This window comes from Zonotrichia leucophrys, chromosome 2 (genome assembly GCF_028769735.1).
Source record: "Zonotrichia leucophrys gambelii isolate GWCS_2022_RI chromosome 2, RI_Zleu_2.0, whole genome shotgun sequence".
Classification (NCBI taxonomy): Eukaryota; Metazoa; Chordata; class Aves; order Passeriformes; family Passerellidae; genus Zonotrichia; species Zonotrichia leucophrys.
Genome location: NC_088171.1, coordinates 149455181 through 149469616, shown reverse-complemented (window position 1 = coordinate 149469616; position 14436 = coordinate 149455181). Strand labels below are relative to the sequence as shown.

The 14436-nt window shown below is 45.8% G+C and overlaps 1 protein-coding gene across 3 annotated transcripts in view; it reads left to right on the top strand.

Annotated features, from left to right (window-relative positions):
- The window catches only part of SLC45A4 (solute carrier family 45 member 4), an 84997-nt gene that overhangs the window by 15757 nt on the left and 54804 nt on the right, over positions 1-14436 (top strand). Inside the window, exon 1 of one of the 3 annotated variants that reach the window (XM_064706747.1) lies at positions 6880-7001. The exons of the other annotated variants lie outside the window; for them this stretch is intronic. The gene's annotated coding sequence lies outside the window, so the exon portion shown is untranslated. Of the gene's footprint in view, positions 1-6879; positions 7002-14436 lie in introns of those variants that run through there. 3 annotated transcript variants of the gene reach the window in all.

The following is a 14436-nucleotide window of genomic DNA, read 5'->3' as shown; positions in this document are numbered from 1 at the left end:
GACTGATTAAGCAAGGGGAGAGATGAGATAAATCACAGCACGTGGTTCTAACAGGCCTTAGCAGAGCAGAGAATAAAGTGAATCCTCCAAGAAGGCTACAGAGGATTCAGGTCCCACCTGGAGATCAAAACAGTGTGCCCAGTAACACCTGCACAGTTTGAATCCAGCTGGAGCCACAAGGCAGCAAAACAAGCAGGCAGTGTGAACAGGAATAAATGCTCAGTTAACTAAAGGTCATCACTCAGTGTCTAGAGCTACAAACAAAGCATTTGTGTGGTGATCAGGTAAGAAATGGGATTTTCTTCTCTCTGGGTTAGCTCAACTGCCTGTCATCTATTAATTAATCCATGAAAAATTGTGTTATTATGACAAAGCATTAGGTAACCAAGAACTATAGAATGTTTGTGTTGGAAGGGACCTGGAAGCCCATCTCATTCCAATCCCCCTGCCTCAGGCAGGGACACCTTTCAATATCCCAGGTTGCTCCAATCCCCATCCAAGCCGGTCTTGAACACTTACAGGGATGGGGCATCCACAGCTTCTCTGGGTAACTCATGCCAGTGCTTCACTACCCTCTGAGTAAGGAATTTCTTCTTAATACCTAATCTTTACTCTCCCCTCTTTTAGTTTAAAACTGTTCCCCCTTGTTTTAACACCTTCTGTCTGTATAAAAAGTTCCTCTCCATCTTTTTTTTACAAGCTTCCATTACGTGCTGAAAGGCCACAAGATCTCTGAGATGAAACTTCAGAAAATTTGGCTTTATGGAAGGCAGCAGGAGTCTGTGCAAGCAGAAGACTAACTGGTCTTTTTTTAGACATTCACCAGTGTAAACTGAAAATATTACCAGTCAGCTTTCACCAAGATAAAGCTAACATGAATTAAGTCACTTGAAAATCATCTCAGACTTAAACAGTCTCCTGTACTTCAGGTTTTGGTTCAGCATTTTGGTTCTCTGCACACACAATATGATGAAAATATATCTGTTTCTCAATAAAAATAGAGCAACCAAAATACAAATATCCCTGTGCAGCAATGGAAACCTCATAAACATCACAGTCATGGTTTCATAAGAGGCAGCTCAGAAGGAAAACTGACTAATCTCAGCTCATTGCCCAAGTGCAGAGAAACAGAAAAGTTTCAGAAAAGTAAACAGAATTAAAGAAAAATTAAAAAGAGAGGTTCTGATGTCTCCAAGACAAGGGAAGCAGTGACTGAACTGAACAAGCCCTGCAGTTCTTAAGTGCTGTCTGGCAGCACCTTAACTGCTCTTGGCACTTGAGGACTGAAAGCCACAGTTCTTGAAGGACTGTCACGTCACCCCTTGACACCTATAAACTATTCTGAAGCTTAATTCCTCACAGTTTTATTGTGAAGATAATTATAGACCACATAAACTCAAGAGGCAGGATAATTTCTGCAGCCATTAATATCAGGTTTCAGCTGTGCAAACCAGGAAAATAATGACAGGGAACTCTCATTCTTCAAGGCATGAACTCATGATGAGACCTCACAAGTGGCAGAAGCAGCAAATCCAATCTTACAGCCTGTATGAGAACCTTGTAACAGAACTGCCATCATGAGCTGTTTATTTTCTGTATGAGGGTGATGTGAGAGAAGTTATAGCTACTGCTTTTAGAGTCATACAATCATTTCATTGGAAAAGATCTTTAGGAACATAAAATCCAACCATCAACCCAGCACTGCCAAGTCCACCACTGAACTATCCCCCCAAGAGTGACAGAGATCACCTCTATCATCTCTCTTGTAGACAGTGATAAGGTCACCTCTCAGCCTCCGGGCTGAACATTCCCTGTACCCTCAGCTACTCATCATGCAGACCCTTCCCTAGCTCCACTGTCCTTCTTTGGACACACTCCAGAACCTCAATGTCCGTGTTGTTAGGGGTCCAAAACTGAACCAAGGGTTGGAGGTGTGACCTCACCAATGCCCAGCACAGGGGGATTCCAGGTTTCAGTGCAGGACGAGGGCAAAGGGAACCAACACCTCCACCACCCTGTTTGCTCAGGACTGTTGACATTGCTGTGGGATGGCATGAACCAACTGGCCCCACAAGGGTGGACTTTGGGCTGGTGACAGGGCAAAGGGCTGAGTCACACTCTACACCTTGAGTTCTCTTGGAAGCCCTTTGGCTCTCAGAAGTCAGTTTTGAAGTATTTTTCAAATTAGAAGTCAGTTTTGGCTAATATAGGCAACCTGAATGGACCTGAAAATCTGCCTGTCTGGGTGCCAGTCACAAATTCACACAATCTCCTGCTCTTCTTCATAAAACTTTCTTGAGTCTTGTCTGTGTCCAGATAAAATATCTTTGGTTGACTAGCCACAAGTTCACATCTGAAAAAAACAGAAGCATCCCAATGCTTTTAGGGGAAAAAAAAAAATAGGCATCAAGGGACGTGGGCCATTTTGTACAGCCATTAAAGTTCCATTGTAATGACAGCATGTGTTGGGGGAGGGTGAGAAGAAGGACAAACAGCAGTTTCAAGTCCAGAGCCTGGGTCTCCCATCAGATATATCACCCTGGGGCTGAGTTACAGGCCAAATGTGTAAAAGTTGAGACTCATTTTTCATGTCCTGTTTATAAATCTCCTGGCTGGGAGACCTCACCTGGGTTTCTGGGTGCTCAGATTTGCCTCAAGCACAGCCTCAGGCTTCCCAAACCCACGGCCACTCCCAATCAGGAGACACCTCAGAGAGCTGGCTGTGTCAAATATCATTAAGTCTGAAAGCAAGTCAAAACAATCCCAAGGGCTTCTGTCCATCCACAGGGAGAATTACTTTTTTTTGTTTTTTTTTTTTTTCCTAAATTGCAGCTTTGAAAGGATTTTGGAGCAGCAGCGTTCTCGGGAGGTCTGTATAATCTAGGAATCCCCTTGTTTCATATAAAGCAATTCACACTAGATCTGAACACTGGCAAACAGTCAGCTAAATCCATTATCGCATGATAATGCTCAAACATTTCATTAATTCCTAACCAGCTGTCCTCTGCTCCCTTACCCCTTTCATCATGCAAACATTTCTTTAACTGTCTAAGGGAGGGGAGAAGGGAGGATCAGCCGCAGCCTCGTAAAATTCCTTCACCCGCTTGGCCTGCGGCAAGTTATTTCTTTTGACACGCGTGTAAAATAATATTGGGGGTGGTGTTTGTTTGGCTTGGCTGGATGGTGAGTTTTCATAACAATTCGGTAAGCCAAGTACCTGTGAAATGGAGTACAGAGAACTCATGGCAGCTTGTTGATGAGCCTGCCGTCTGGTTGATTAACATCTCATTAAATAGGGAAGACCCCTCGCTCCAGCAACTATGCCAAGACACAAGGTGTTTGGAGCAAGATGCTGCTCTCCAGTGGTTTGAGGTCCTGTGGGTTATTTCTCTTTTAAAGTCCTCGGGTACTCCATGCCAAACAAACCAGAGCAAGCGAGGGTAAGCAAGGGATCAGTACCTTGGGGGGCTCTCCAGCTACGGACTCACTGAAGTGGATACATGCAGCCAAGAGCCAGAGAGAGATTTTAAGGTGACTTCTGGATGCTTTCCTTACAAAAAGCTCTCCCTGAAGTGCCTTAATTTCTCCACGTTGCTTAGGGACTGTCCAAATAACAGGATTCGCCACCCGGCTGAGGAGGGGCCTGAGGGGAGGGCTCAGGGGGTGTCTCCAATCCCGCTCTCAGCCTCCATCCCGGGGATTTTCTCCCAGTCCCTCTCCCAGGCAAACATAGCGCACGTCTGGACAGCACATCAGGCTCCTGACTGACACTCGTTCCTCCCCAGCCAAGGCATGAGAGTGCGTTTATTTATTATGGGTTAAATATTTGGAGTTGAGTAAGAACCTCAGAGGGAAAAGGTGGGTCTGTTTCCTTGGATTTTTTTCCTACCCCCTCACTCAGTATGAAAAATCACATTTTTTTAAACTAAAATGTTTGGTTCATGGAAAAATTCCCCTTTCTGACTTTAGGCTCAGCTAAAAGCTGAGAATTAACAACTCCTGAGTGAAAATAACATGAGGAAATGCAGTGGAGAAATATCTGGACACGTCTGGACATGTCTGGACATTGCCAGAACGGGTCTAAAATGTCAGGCTGAGGTAAGGATCACACTTCACCGCAACAGCAGGCAACAAAAGGACTGAAAAATAAGTACTTTTAAATTTTTTTCAGTTATTTTAAAATGAGGCATCAAAATTTGAGGTAGCTGACGCTGCCACAAATCCATGGGTAACAAGAAGCACATCTTAGAAGCTGTAATGATATCCTGAGATCCTTTCTTGATGATTTTAGGTGTGTTAGGGTCTCAGAATTTCCACTAAAGTCATTCAAGAGTTTTTTCTTACCACAGAACCTTAGACATTTCTATAAGTATAGGTATATGTTGTTTCTTCTGTGGAAGAACCTTTAATGTTTTATTCATGTGTATTGCAGTTTTGATACAATGGATGTTGTTTTGCTGTCAAGAGTAGGTGTTACACTGGGCTGTTATGGGTGTGTATCCTTTATCTTTACCATTTGGCTATTTAAGATAATTATTTGGCCACTTTTTGTGTTTATAAACATCTGTAGTATGTCTTAAAAACCATCACTTTTTGAATGGACTTTGGACATCCTCACCAGAGGATGTTTAATTTAGTGAGCTGTGCATGACTGGTCATGCATGCTTTTCAGTCCTCTGTCTGAATTAGCCTAAAACCAAAAACATATTGATAACAGCATCATAGAACAAAATATTGCTCACATTTTTTTTTCTTTAGGACTTGTAATAAAGTCCCTCTGTTAAACTCAAGATTTATCTTGCTTTTTAATAGATGTGTACAGTTCTTCCATTTTGCCTTCTGTGGTTTTCCTTTTCTGAAGTCTGGTATGCTTTGCGGTTAATTTATTCATGAGTTGTAGAAAAAGAAGTTCACCATTAAAAAAACTTGTTTTGGAATATCTACTTAATGGTGTGTCAAGAAACAGAAAACAATTACACTTACGCAACATAACGTGCATTTTTGCATGCCACTTGCAGGCTGCTTTATCCCCAGTTTATGTATCCCCAGTTTATGTAAGTAATGAAAATTAAATATCATGCTAGCCTGCACAATGCAGTCAGCACAATTAAAGCTAGGAGACCTTAATTGGGAATTAAAAAAACACACACCAGCACTAAAAACAACAGTCTTTTATGGCAAGTTTGCAGAGGGTTCTTCCAATTTGGCAGGGCTATGGCTGCCATGGGGAATGAAGTGTTTTCATGTCCTGAGAGTCACTGGGAACTGTGTGTTGAGGGTTGTGCTCTGCAGATGTGACCAATACATAATCAATGCCACATGTCACCCTCTCCATGGTGGCCTGGCACATACCCTGTCATGGGGCTGGACATGAGGAGAGGCAGCATATGGCCTCTGGTGGGCAGAGCAGCAGGGGAAGGTGGGGAGGCAGGATGAGAGCTTGACTGCAGCCAAACATGAGGAAAATGTATTATTCTCCTTCATGATGAAGGACAATTTCAGCAACTTGGGGCCAGCATGTTTGCAGTATCTCAGGCAGAGAACAGCACCCACTCCTGTACTTTCCAAGTCGTTGGCTTGCAGTTGTACTTGGCACAACTTTGCCTGAGAGAGGCAAGGGGGTCTGTGCTGTTTCTGTGCAAATGCCCACTACCTTGGCAGGGACAGTGCAGGCAGAGCGTCCATCAGCCCCCAGGTTGCACTTGTGCTCCCTTTCCAACCAAGAGCCCCTCTTCAACCCAGAAGCAGTGACAACAGGCTTATCCTTCATGCCCGGGCAGAGGGAAAAACTCCTGCTACACAAACAGGGGAATGAGATGCTGGAAAGAAGCATTTCAGAAAGGGATCTGACGGTCCTGGTTGATGGCAAGATGAATATGAGTCAGCAGTGTCCTGGCACCCAGGAGGACCAATCCTGTCCTGGAGCCATCAGGCACAACATCACCAGGTGGGCAAGGGAGAGCATTGTTCTGCTCTGCTCTGCTTGGCTCTGCTCTGGGGCAGCCTCACCTTGAATATTCTGTGTGGTTTTGGGTACCACAATATAAAATAGAAAGCTATCAGAGAACAACCAAAGGAGGGTAATGAAGATGCTGAAGGGCTTTGAGGAGACAAGGAATAAGAGAAATGGCTGAGGACACTTGGTCTGTTCATCCTGGAGGAGACTGAGGGGAGACCTCATTGCAGAGGGAAAGAGGAGGGGCAAACACTGATCTCTTCTCTATGGCGACCAGTGACACAAATCAAGGGAATGCCCTGATGTCATGTCCAGGAGGTTTAAGTTGGATATTACAAAAAGGATCTTCACCCTGAGGGTAGTTGGGCACTGCAACAGTTTCCCAGGCAAGTGGTCAAAGCACCAAGCGTAGCAGAGCTCAGGGTGTGTTTGGACAGCTCTCGCAGGCACGAGAGTTTGTTTGGATTGTTGAGGATTGTTGGGGCTGTCCTGTGCAGGGTCAGGAGTTGGACTCGACTCGTGAATATTCTGTGTCACTCTGTGACAACGCCACCCTCCAACACCAGCCCCGCCACCGCCCGCCTCGGCTCCCCTCACGTGGGCACCCCTGCGGCGGACGCCTGGCGCCCCCGTAGCCCGCCCGTCACCACCCAGCAACGCCCCCTGCCCGTCCCCACCCTGCCCGAGGCCACGCCCCTCATTACATATTCATGTACACGCCCACAGCCCAAGGGACGCCACACCTCTTGATACATATTCATACCCCACACCTCACGTACCCCCGGGAGGCCACGCCTCTCTCTCTGCATATTCATGAGCCCGGGGGCGGGAGGGGGCGGAAGCGGAAGCGGAAGCGGGTGCCGGTTCCCGAGGACCCGGTATAAAGCGGCCGCCGCTGCCCGGTGCTGCCGCGCTCGCGCCGCCGTCAGTGACCTCGTCCCTTCCCTCCTTCCCTCCCTCATCCCCCCCGCCCTCCCCGGCGCCGCCGCCTCCCCCCTCCGCCGCACGGAGCAGGTCCCGGGTGCTGGGGGAGACCCGGGGGCAGGTAAGGGGGGCGGCGGGAGCTTGAGCTGTGAGGGGTGTCTGGAGCGAGGGGCGGCTGAGGAGCTGTGGGGTGGCGGGGCTGAGGGGCTGGAAGGCGAGGAAGGGTTTCGGGTGAGGGAGCTGAGGGGCTGGTGAATGTGAGGAAGGGCTTGGGGTGAGGAATATGAAGGGCTGGTGAAGGTGAGGGGCTTGGGGTGAGAAGGTCGTGAGAGTGAGGGAGGTGAGGGCTGGTGAAGGTGGGGAAGGGTTTGAGGTGAGAGGTGAGGGGCTGGTGGAGATGAGGAAGGGTTTGAGGTGAGGGGCTGGTGAAGGTGAAGGATTTGGGGTGAGGAATATGAAGGGCTGGTGAAGGTGAGGAAGGGTTTGGGGTGAGGAATGTGAGGGGCTAGTGAAGGTGAGGAAAGGTTTGAGGTGAGGGAGATGAGGGGCTAGTGAAGATGAGAAAGATTTGAGGTTAGGGGCTGGAAAGCTTTTTCGGTCAAGGAGTTATGGGACTGGAAAGGTGAGAGGGTTGAGGACCTTTGGGGTGTGAGTGTGTGAAATCATGAAGATGGGAAGACAATGAGGATCTTGGGGGTGAGGGACATGTTAGGCTGAAGAGGTGGGAATTGGAAATGCTGTGGTGAGAAATCGGATCAAAGGAGGTGTTGGGAAGGGATGAGGAATGAATGAAGGAATGAGTAAGGTGATGTTGGAGAGACCTGTTTGGGGTGTCTGAGCCGCCTCTTTCTCATCAGAATTTGTTAAGTGCTCCTTTAGGGTTGTGTTGGGTGGAGACTGTGCTGGAAGAGGACTTGACAAAGGGACCAAAGATGGAAATTAGTGTGCCTTTTCAGACTATTAAACTTCAGTAGTCTGCCATTTGAATAATTCCACACTTAATCTGTCACCTGATCTCAAAGCTTTGTCACAAAACAATTGAGTCTCTCCTTGCCTGATATGATGGTGGGAGGGTACTGGGGAGAGAAATTACTTCCAACTTTGCTCTTAAAACTCCCTGACTGCAGCAGTTTTCCTTAGGTTCATGTTATTAGTGATCTACAACTCGTAATTTGCCTCAATTTAGCACCTTTAGCAGGTGCAGAAACTCTGCTTGACCTTGAAAAATACTCTCTCCATGGGGCAGTTTTCTGTTGGAGTGCTTTGCCTTCAGTATTCTCTAGGTATAGAGGGGAGGCAAAGATTCTGCCGAGGCTCTGACTTGGCACTGGGTGCGGTGAGTGAATCAATGTTTCTGCAGCCTGGCTAATTCAGGGACTTACAAATGGAAAAGCATAGGAGAGATATTACAGGATATTGAATGTTAGACAGAGGTGATGTTTTCTCCTTCAGGAAAAGAGATGTTACAAGAATTGGATCTACAAGGAGAGGCAGCACTAGGTACAGACACAGCCAAATAACTGCATCATGAGGAGGATCCGTGGGAAGGAATTGCACTGTTACAGCATGTGTCCTCTGTGCTCTGCAAAAACTGCTCCAGTGAGAGCTGTGTCATGTTCCACTGTGTGATCAGACAGTGCTACTGAAATATTTAATGAAATATGGCTTGAGCAGGTGCTTGAGCTCAAAGAGTGAGCTGGTGAATGCTTTTTGCTTCCCTCCCCAGGTCAGGCTTTTTTGTAAATATCTGGCAGAGGGGGGTTGCTGATGTGGTTGCACTGCTTGTGTGACTTCTTCCCTCCTACCAGTACTGTGAAAGATAAGGTCTTCCTTGCTTGGTTTGTTTAGTGATTATACTGGATTGATGAAATGTTCAACATGCCTAATTTTTCCTTTCCTAAATAAGGGAAGAGGTTTCAGACAAGAGATTAAACTATTTATTTGACACTTTGGCTATAAATGCTTACAAAAGTGCTTTTTACTGTAAGTTTGAAAAGCTGACACTACCTTAAACTCCTAAAGATGCCTCCAGTAGTCTCTGATGCATCCAAAACCATCTGTGAGTTCCTGTTTATGTCAAAGGTAGTGGCAGCTGCTGTCTTGGAAGTGAGAGCTTCATTCCTCTATTAATGAGATTAAATTGGATACTTGAGGGAGTTTTCATGACAAAATAACAATTTCCATGATCTAATGGGTGGGATCAGTGGAACAACTTCTATTTTAGTTTGCTATTTGGAGTGTCAGAGGCTGCTTTACATGGCTTGGCTTGTGCCTCTCTGAGCAAGTAAATGATAGCAGTTCTTGTGTTCAATTATGTATGACTGAGGCATCTCCAGCAAAAGGAAAACGTGTGGTTCTACAGATAAACCCTCCTGTGTAGCTGTGGGTTAACTCCTGCAGGAGCTGCTGCTCCCTGGGAGTGTTGCTGGGAAAGGAATGAGCAGGAGCTGCTGATTTGATCTTGCTTGGATGCTGTGGGACTGCCTGCAACGAGGGCAATCCTCTCCCTCCAAGCTGAAATATGCCTAAAGAAATCAGTCTGTTTTAAGTACAGTTGTATTGTGCTGCCTTGGGAGGTTGTTTTCTGCTGGAGGTGTCCTTATTAGTCATGAGGGTGGCAGGAGCACTGACTGACAGCTGGTGAACCTGCTGCTCCTTCTGTGTTGTGTTACAGCAAAACTCAAAAAGTCCAACTTTGTTCATTTCCCTTTTCAGTGGGGAGGCACAAGTGGAATATTTTTGTGGCTTCCAGTGAAGCGTGGTGTAACTGTGACTGAAACAATGCACATGCTTGTATGGCTAAGTGCATGTGACCTTAAGTTTTCACACTGAAGCAAGTGTTGAGCCTGTTTGAGGAGCTTTCTGAAGTAACTGCCTTGATTCCTGCAGGTGGAAATCCAGGCTCTGAGAGAGCAGGCTGAAGCTGGACCTGTCTCACAGGGCTGTGACCTCCAAGGTTAATTACCTTTAAACTCACTCCAGTCCTGGATTCTCTGGCAGATAGAAAGTTAAGAGTTGGTAATATAATGTTACTCTGCTTGTGTGCTGAGGCAGGAATGCATGGACTCTGCCTCTATCCCTGTATAAACTTAAATGGATCATTTATAAAAGCAAGGAGAAAATTACCATTGGATGGTATCTGCAGAGTAATTCACCAGTGAAGCTGCATCTAACATTTGAAAAACTTTTCATGCAGTCAAAATATGTTGCCAGCTTAGAAAAGAAGTTGAAGCTTTAGGGGTCATGAATCCCTGGGTGTGAAGATGATGGCTGGAATGACCTTCCAGGTGATGCCTGCAGTTGTGAACACAACTGCCTGTAACACTTCAGGACTTTCAGCAGACACTGATTTAAGCTGTAAACAGTTCCTTTACACAGGAGCATTTGATCTTGTCTAGTCTGTAAACTCTGCTTGTGATGCACCATTTATTTGAGCACCTTATGGCTTCCAGCAGCAATTCCTAGAGTAGAAAGCCAGTTCCACTGGCAGTGTGTGGGCACTGCTGCTTGCATATTGGGCAAAACCAGTGAAATCCTTCACACTGCCCATCACAAGAAGCTGGAGCTGGCAGCTGCTTTTGAGCTTTACTTGTGGTCTGTAACTCCTCTGCCCCTCTAACAACATAAGCCATCCTAAAATAATTTCATCAAATGATCAAGCAGTGTCTGTTGAGCAACAGTGTGTGTGTGCTGGTGTCATGTTTGACATAAAAACAAGCTTCACTTGCCCTTCAAAGTGACTGCAATGCTATAGGCTACTTTTAATAGTGTGAAAGCATGCTGAACAGAGGCAAAGCCAGTGGAGTTGGAGTGGAGCTTTCCAGCTGATCTGCCAGGAGAGCCCTGTGCAAGTGACAAGGCTGTCGTGATGGAGGAGGAAGCTTTAACAGCTTGCAGAGGAATGAGTAATATGAAGAACTGTTTGTGCTGTGTTTTAGTTTTGCAAGGGTCACTCCCATGACCTTTATATCTGTAATACTTGTAAGATCCCAGGCTATTCCAGCTATAGGCATAAGATTCACCAAAACTGCCAACAGAACAGCCTTGTGTGCAGTTGTTTCCTTTAGAGACGGTTTAACTGATCCGATACCTGTTCTGCTGGAGCTCATGGTGCTTCAGCTTAGTGTCAGCCTTACTGAGCACTTGCATTCAGCAGTAGTCCATTGACTTGGGGATTACAGACTGCAGAGAGCATTGCTTAGCTTAATGTACCAGCATTAAACGTGGCATGAGTGAAACAATACTTTCCTAAGCAGAGCATTACACCTGCCCATAATGGCTGCATCAAGTCCAATAAACTTTCTGGGTGTTGTGTGTTTAATGCTCCATGTAAAACCAGAAAACAATCCAGTTGTCAGAGTTGGAGCAGAATGTTGTCGGGATGAGTGACACCGTGTGTGTAGCTTGACAGCTGATGTTTCAACCTGAGGGTCACCTTTCAGACAGGAGATCTGGGCAGCTCAGAAACCAAGCATGGCAGCAGACACTGTTTAGCTGTGGGGTGTTGTGAGCCAGGGGCTGTGTGCTCTCAGTGAGCTGCTGCTGCTGTCAGGTGACTTTTACAGTCAGCAGCTTATCAGTTACCCACACATCTTGCAGTTGGGTCACAGCCCTGCCCAGAGAAACTACCCAAAGCTTCCACTGGTAAACAGATATCATATCCTGCCTCTGGGACTGTGAGGGGCTCTTGTATCCAAGCACTGAGTAATTGCTGCTCTTCTAAACAAAATTATTACTCTTTACTCTGGTAAGGAAGCATAATATTCCTCCAAGTGAAACAAGGCACTTTACATGAAAAAGAGCTGATTTCCTGCTATTAAATCTAGACCTCCAATAGAGTTGCCCAAGAGTGAATTTGCCTTGGGTTAAAAGCTGGGCTTTGGACACTCAGTGATGGGTTCAGAGAGCTGCAGTGTCTGAGCCATGGAGTGGTTTGTGCTGTGACCTAACTGGCACACGGTGGTTATTAACTAAAGCCCCTTCTTGCTGGTGCTTCCAACAAGTGCTGTGCAGTCATTTGGACTGCAGCTGGCATACGGCTTTGTATCAACTCGGGACAAGCAGCCAGGTTTCCTCATCAAACTTGCTCTTGGCAAGTGACTCTGGCAAGCAGCAGGACACAAGGCTTTTGTTGGATAATGATTGGGTTTGGCTTAAGAGCTGCTCCTGACCTTGGTTTGGCTCTTGCTGGCATGTGTTCTGCTCAAAACATGAATCTCAATCTGTAGATGGTGGGAAGTTGGTCTCTACGATGTGGACCACTACCAAAACCTAAGACCCAGTTAAAGATGGGGAAGACTTGATTTCCAGGACTCCCATTTATGGGGGATAAAGGCTATTAAACTTTAGCTTTAGGAGACCTGGCTTGCCTGACACTTCAGGCTTGACTCAATCTCTTTTGCAGTGTTACATGAAGGCTGACTAATCTGGTGGCCTGAGCTGTTCTGGGAGGGGACTGAGACTTTCCTTGCACGACTGAAATTGTCAGTCAATAGCTGCTGCTCATGTAGCAAGGCACAAAAGGGTAGGAGATAAGGTTTGGTCTTAAGAGTAAGCAAAAGATACTTTAAAGAAAATTCTAGTGTGTAAATGGCAGTAGAAAGGTGTTACCCTGAATTGTTTGGCTAAACTCTGTTTGAAGTGGATTTTGTCAGTATTCTGGGGAGAGAAGGTTGGTTCTCTCAGCAGAGTGGAAAGAGGACCTAGTTTCCTCATCTTGTTTTAAATGAGAGCTCTAATGTTTTTGTAACTGAAATTGAAACCAGTGTTATGCTGACCCTGCATATTTTCTATCCTCTGCTGGCTGGCCTGGACTACTTCTGCATGCAGTGTAGTTCATTTATTTTGGAGACTTGAAAACAAGCCATTATCACCCTTCAGTGCCAGATAAATAAATGATCTAACTGGGGGCCGAACCCAGTGTTCTTTTACAAAAGCACAACGGCATGTCACTCTTATCTTCTGCATTCTGCCCTTGAATATATGATCAATCTGTCTGGACCACATCCAGAAACCAGGGGCTTAACCCAGCAAGTGATGACTGCAGAGCAGTCAGATTTCTGTGCCACTTAATTTCCTATCATCACTTACACACAGCAAACAGTGAGCACTGTTTAACCTACAACTTTCTTATCAATCACATGGAGGTACAAATAACAGAAACAGGAGTCAACTCTTAAATAGTCTTGATGCTGGACCTGGGCCTCCAGGTAACTTGAGGGGGTGTTGATTTTTTTGTTTGATTTTTTTTGGGGGGGGGAGGTGGGGGCAGGGTAAAAAATCCTCCTCCCCTTTCATGAGCAAGTACACTGAGCAAGTACACTGGCCTGAGCTGTCTGGCTCTGGGTACTCCCAGAGGAGAGATCTGACAGTCTGAACTATTGCTCCTTAGAGTAGTGTGGCTGGCCAGCTAACTCCCAAGAGTTCAAAAAATAACCCAAAACAAATGCACAGCTTGCTTTAACACCAGCCCTTCTAGTGCACGTCCTGTTTGCAGTCTGATTCATAGCTGGAGGAATCAGCTTGTGATGTAGGCTTGTTCTTTTCTTGGCTCTTCTTCTGCTTCTAACTTTGGTGTAGAGGGAAAAGGCTCCCACTTCTCAATGCACAGGTACCCTAATTGTTTCCAACATCATAGCACTTCCACCTTCCTAAAAGTCAAATTCCCTTCAATGAACTGAAAATGAGTGAATGGGCAGTTACCTGTTCCCTTTGTGTTCTTACAGCTGGAGCTTTTTCTGCTGCTTTGTTTTCAAATCACCTCTCCAGTTTGTCATCTTCCAGGTACAGTCTGTTCAAAACTCTCATTATGCAGCTGCATAGCAGATCTTTCAGCCTACTGAAGAAATGGAATTGAATCAGATAAGGTGTGTCCCCTTCCAGACGATTGCTCTGGGATAGTTTGCGTGACAGTTCAGGGTGCCAGCTGAAAATAAGCCTCTGACCCTATAGCACTAGTGGGATTTCTAATCTTCTTTGTATGCATATGACCTGGACGCTGCCATGGCTGTTCAATTGTGTGGTAGCCCCCAGTTAAGCTGTGTATAAAAGGGTTTGGGTTCCCATACAGTGAATTTTGTGCTAACATCAGATGCCTGTGTGTCTGGTGAGTTTGGTATTACATTGTTGGCAAGTCTTTTACTGGTCAGGAACAGCAGGATATATTTGTGGACAAGTAATAGCCTTGGTGTGATGACTTAAGATAAAGCCTCACTACTGTGTCCCAGGGTATTCTTAGCCTGGTCATGGCTAGATGTCTGTAACATCACTTTGTCAATATAAAACCTAATGAGTCTCAGGGATGTACAGTATAAACTTGACTCTGTTCCATGAACAATTTCACTGCATCACCCTGACTGTTTGTGGTAAAGATACACTAAAACCAAAAAACCCCAGTGCTCAATTACTGCAAAGTATGAAATGTACATTCATCAGACTACAAACTTCCAGCTCATCCAGCAGCCCAACACTGCATGGCATTTCCCTCAACTGCACTTAGCAGTTTTCTCTTCCTCATTAACTATGCTCCTAAATTAACACGTTCTAGGAGATCAGTT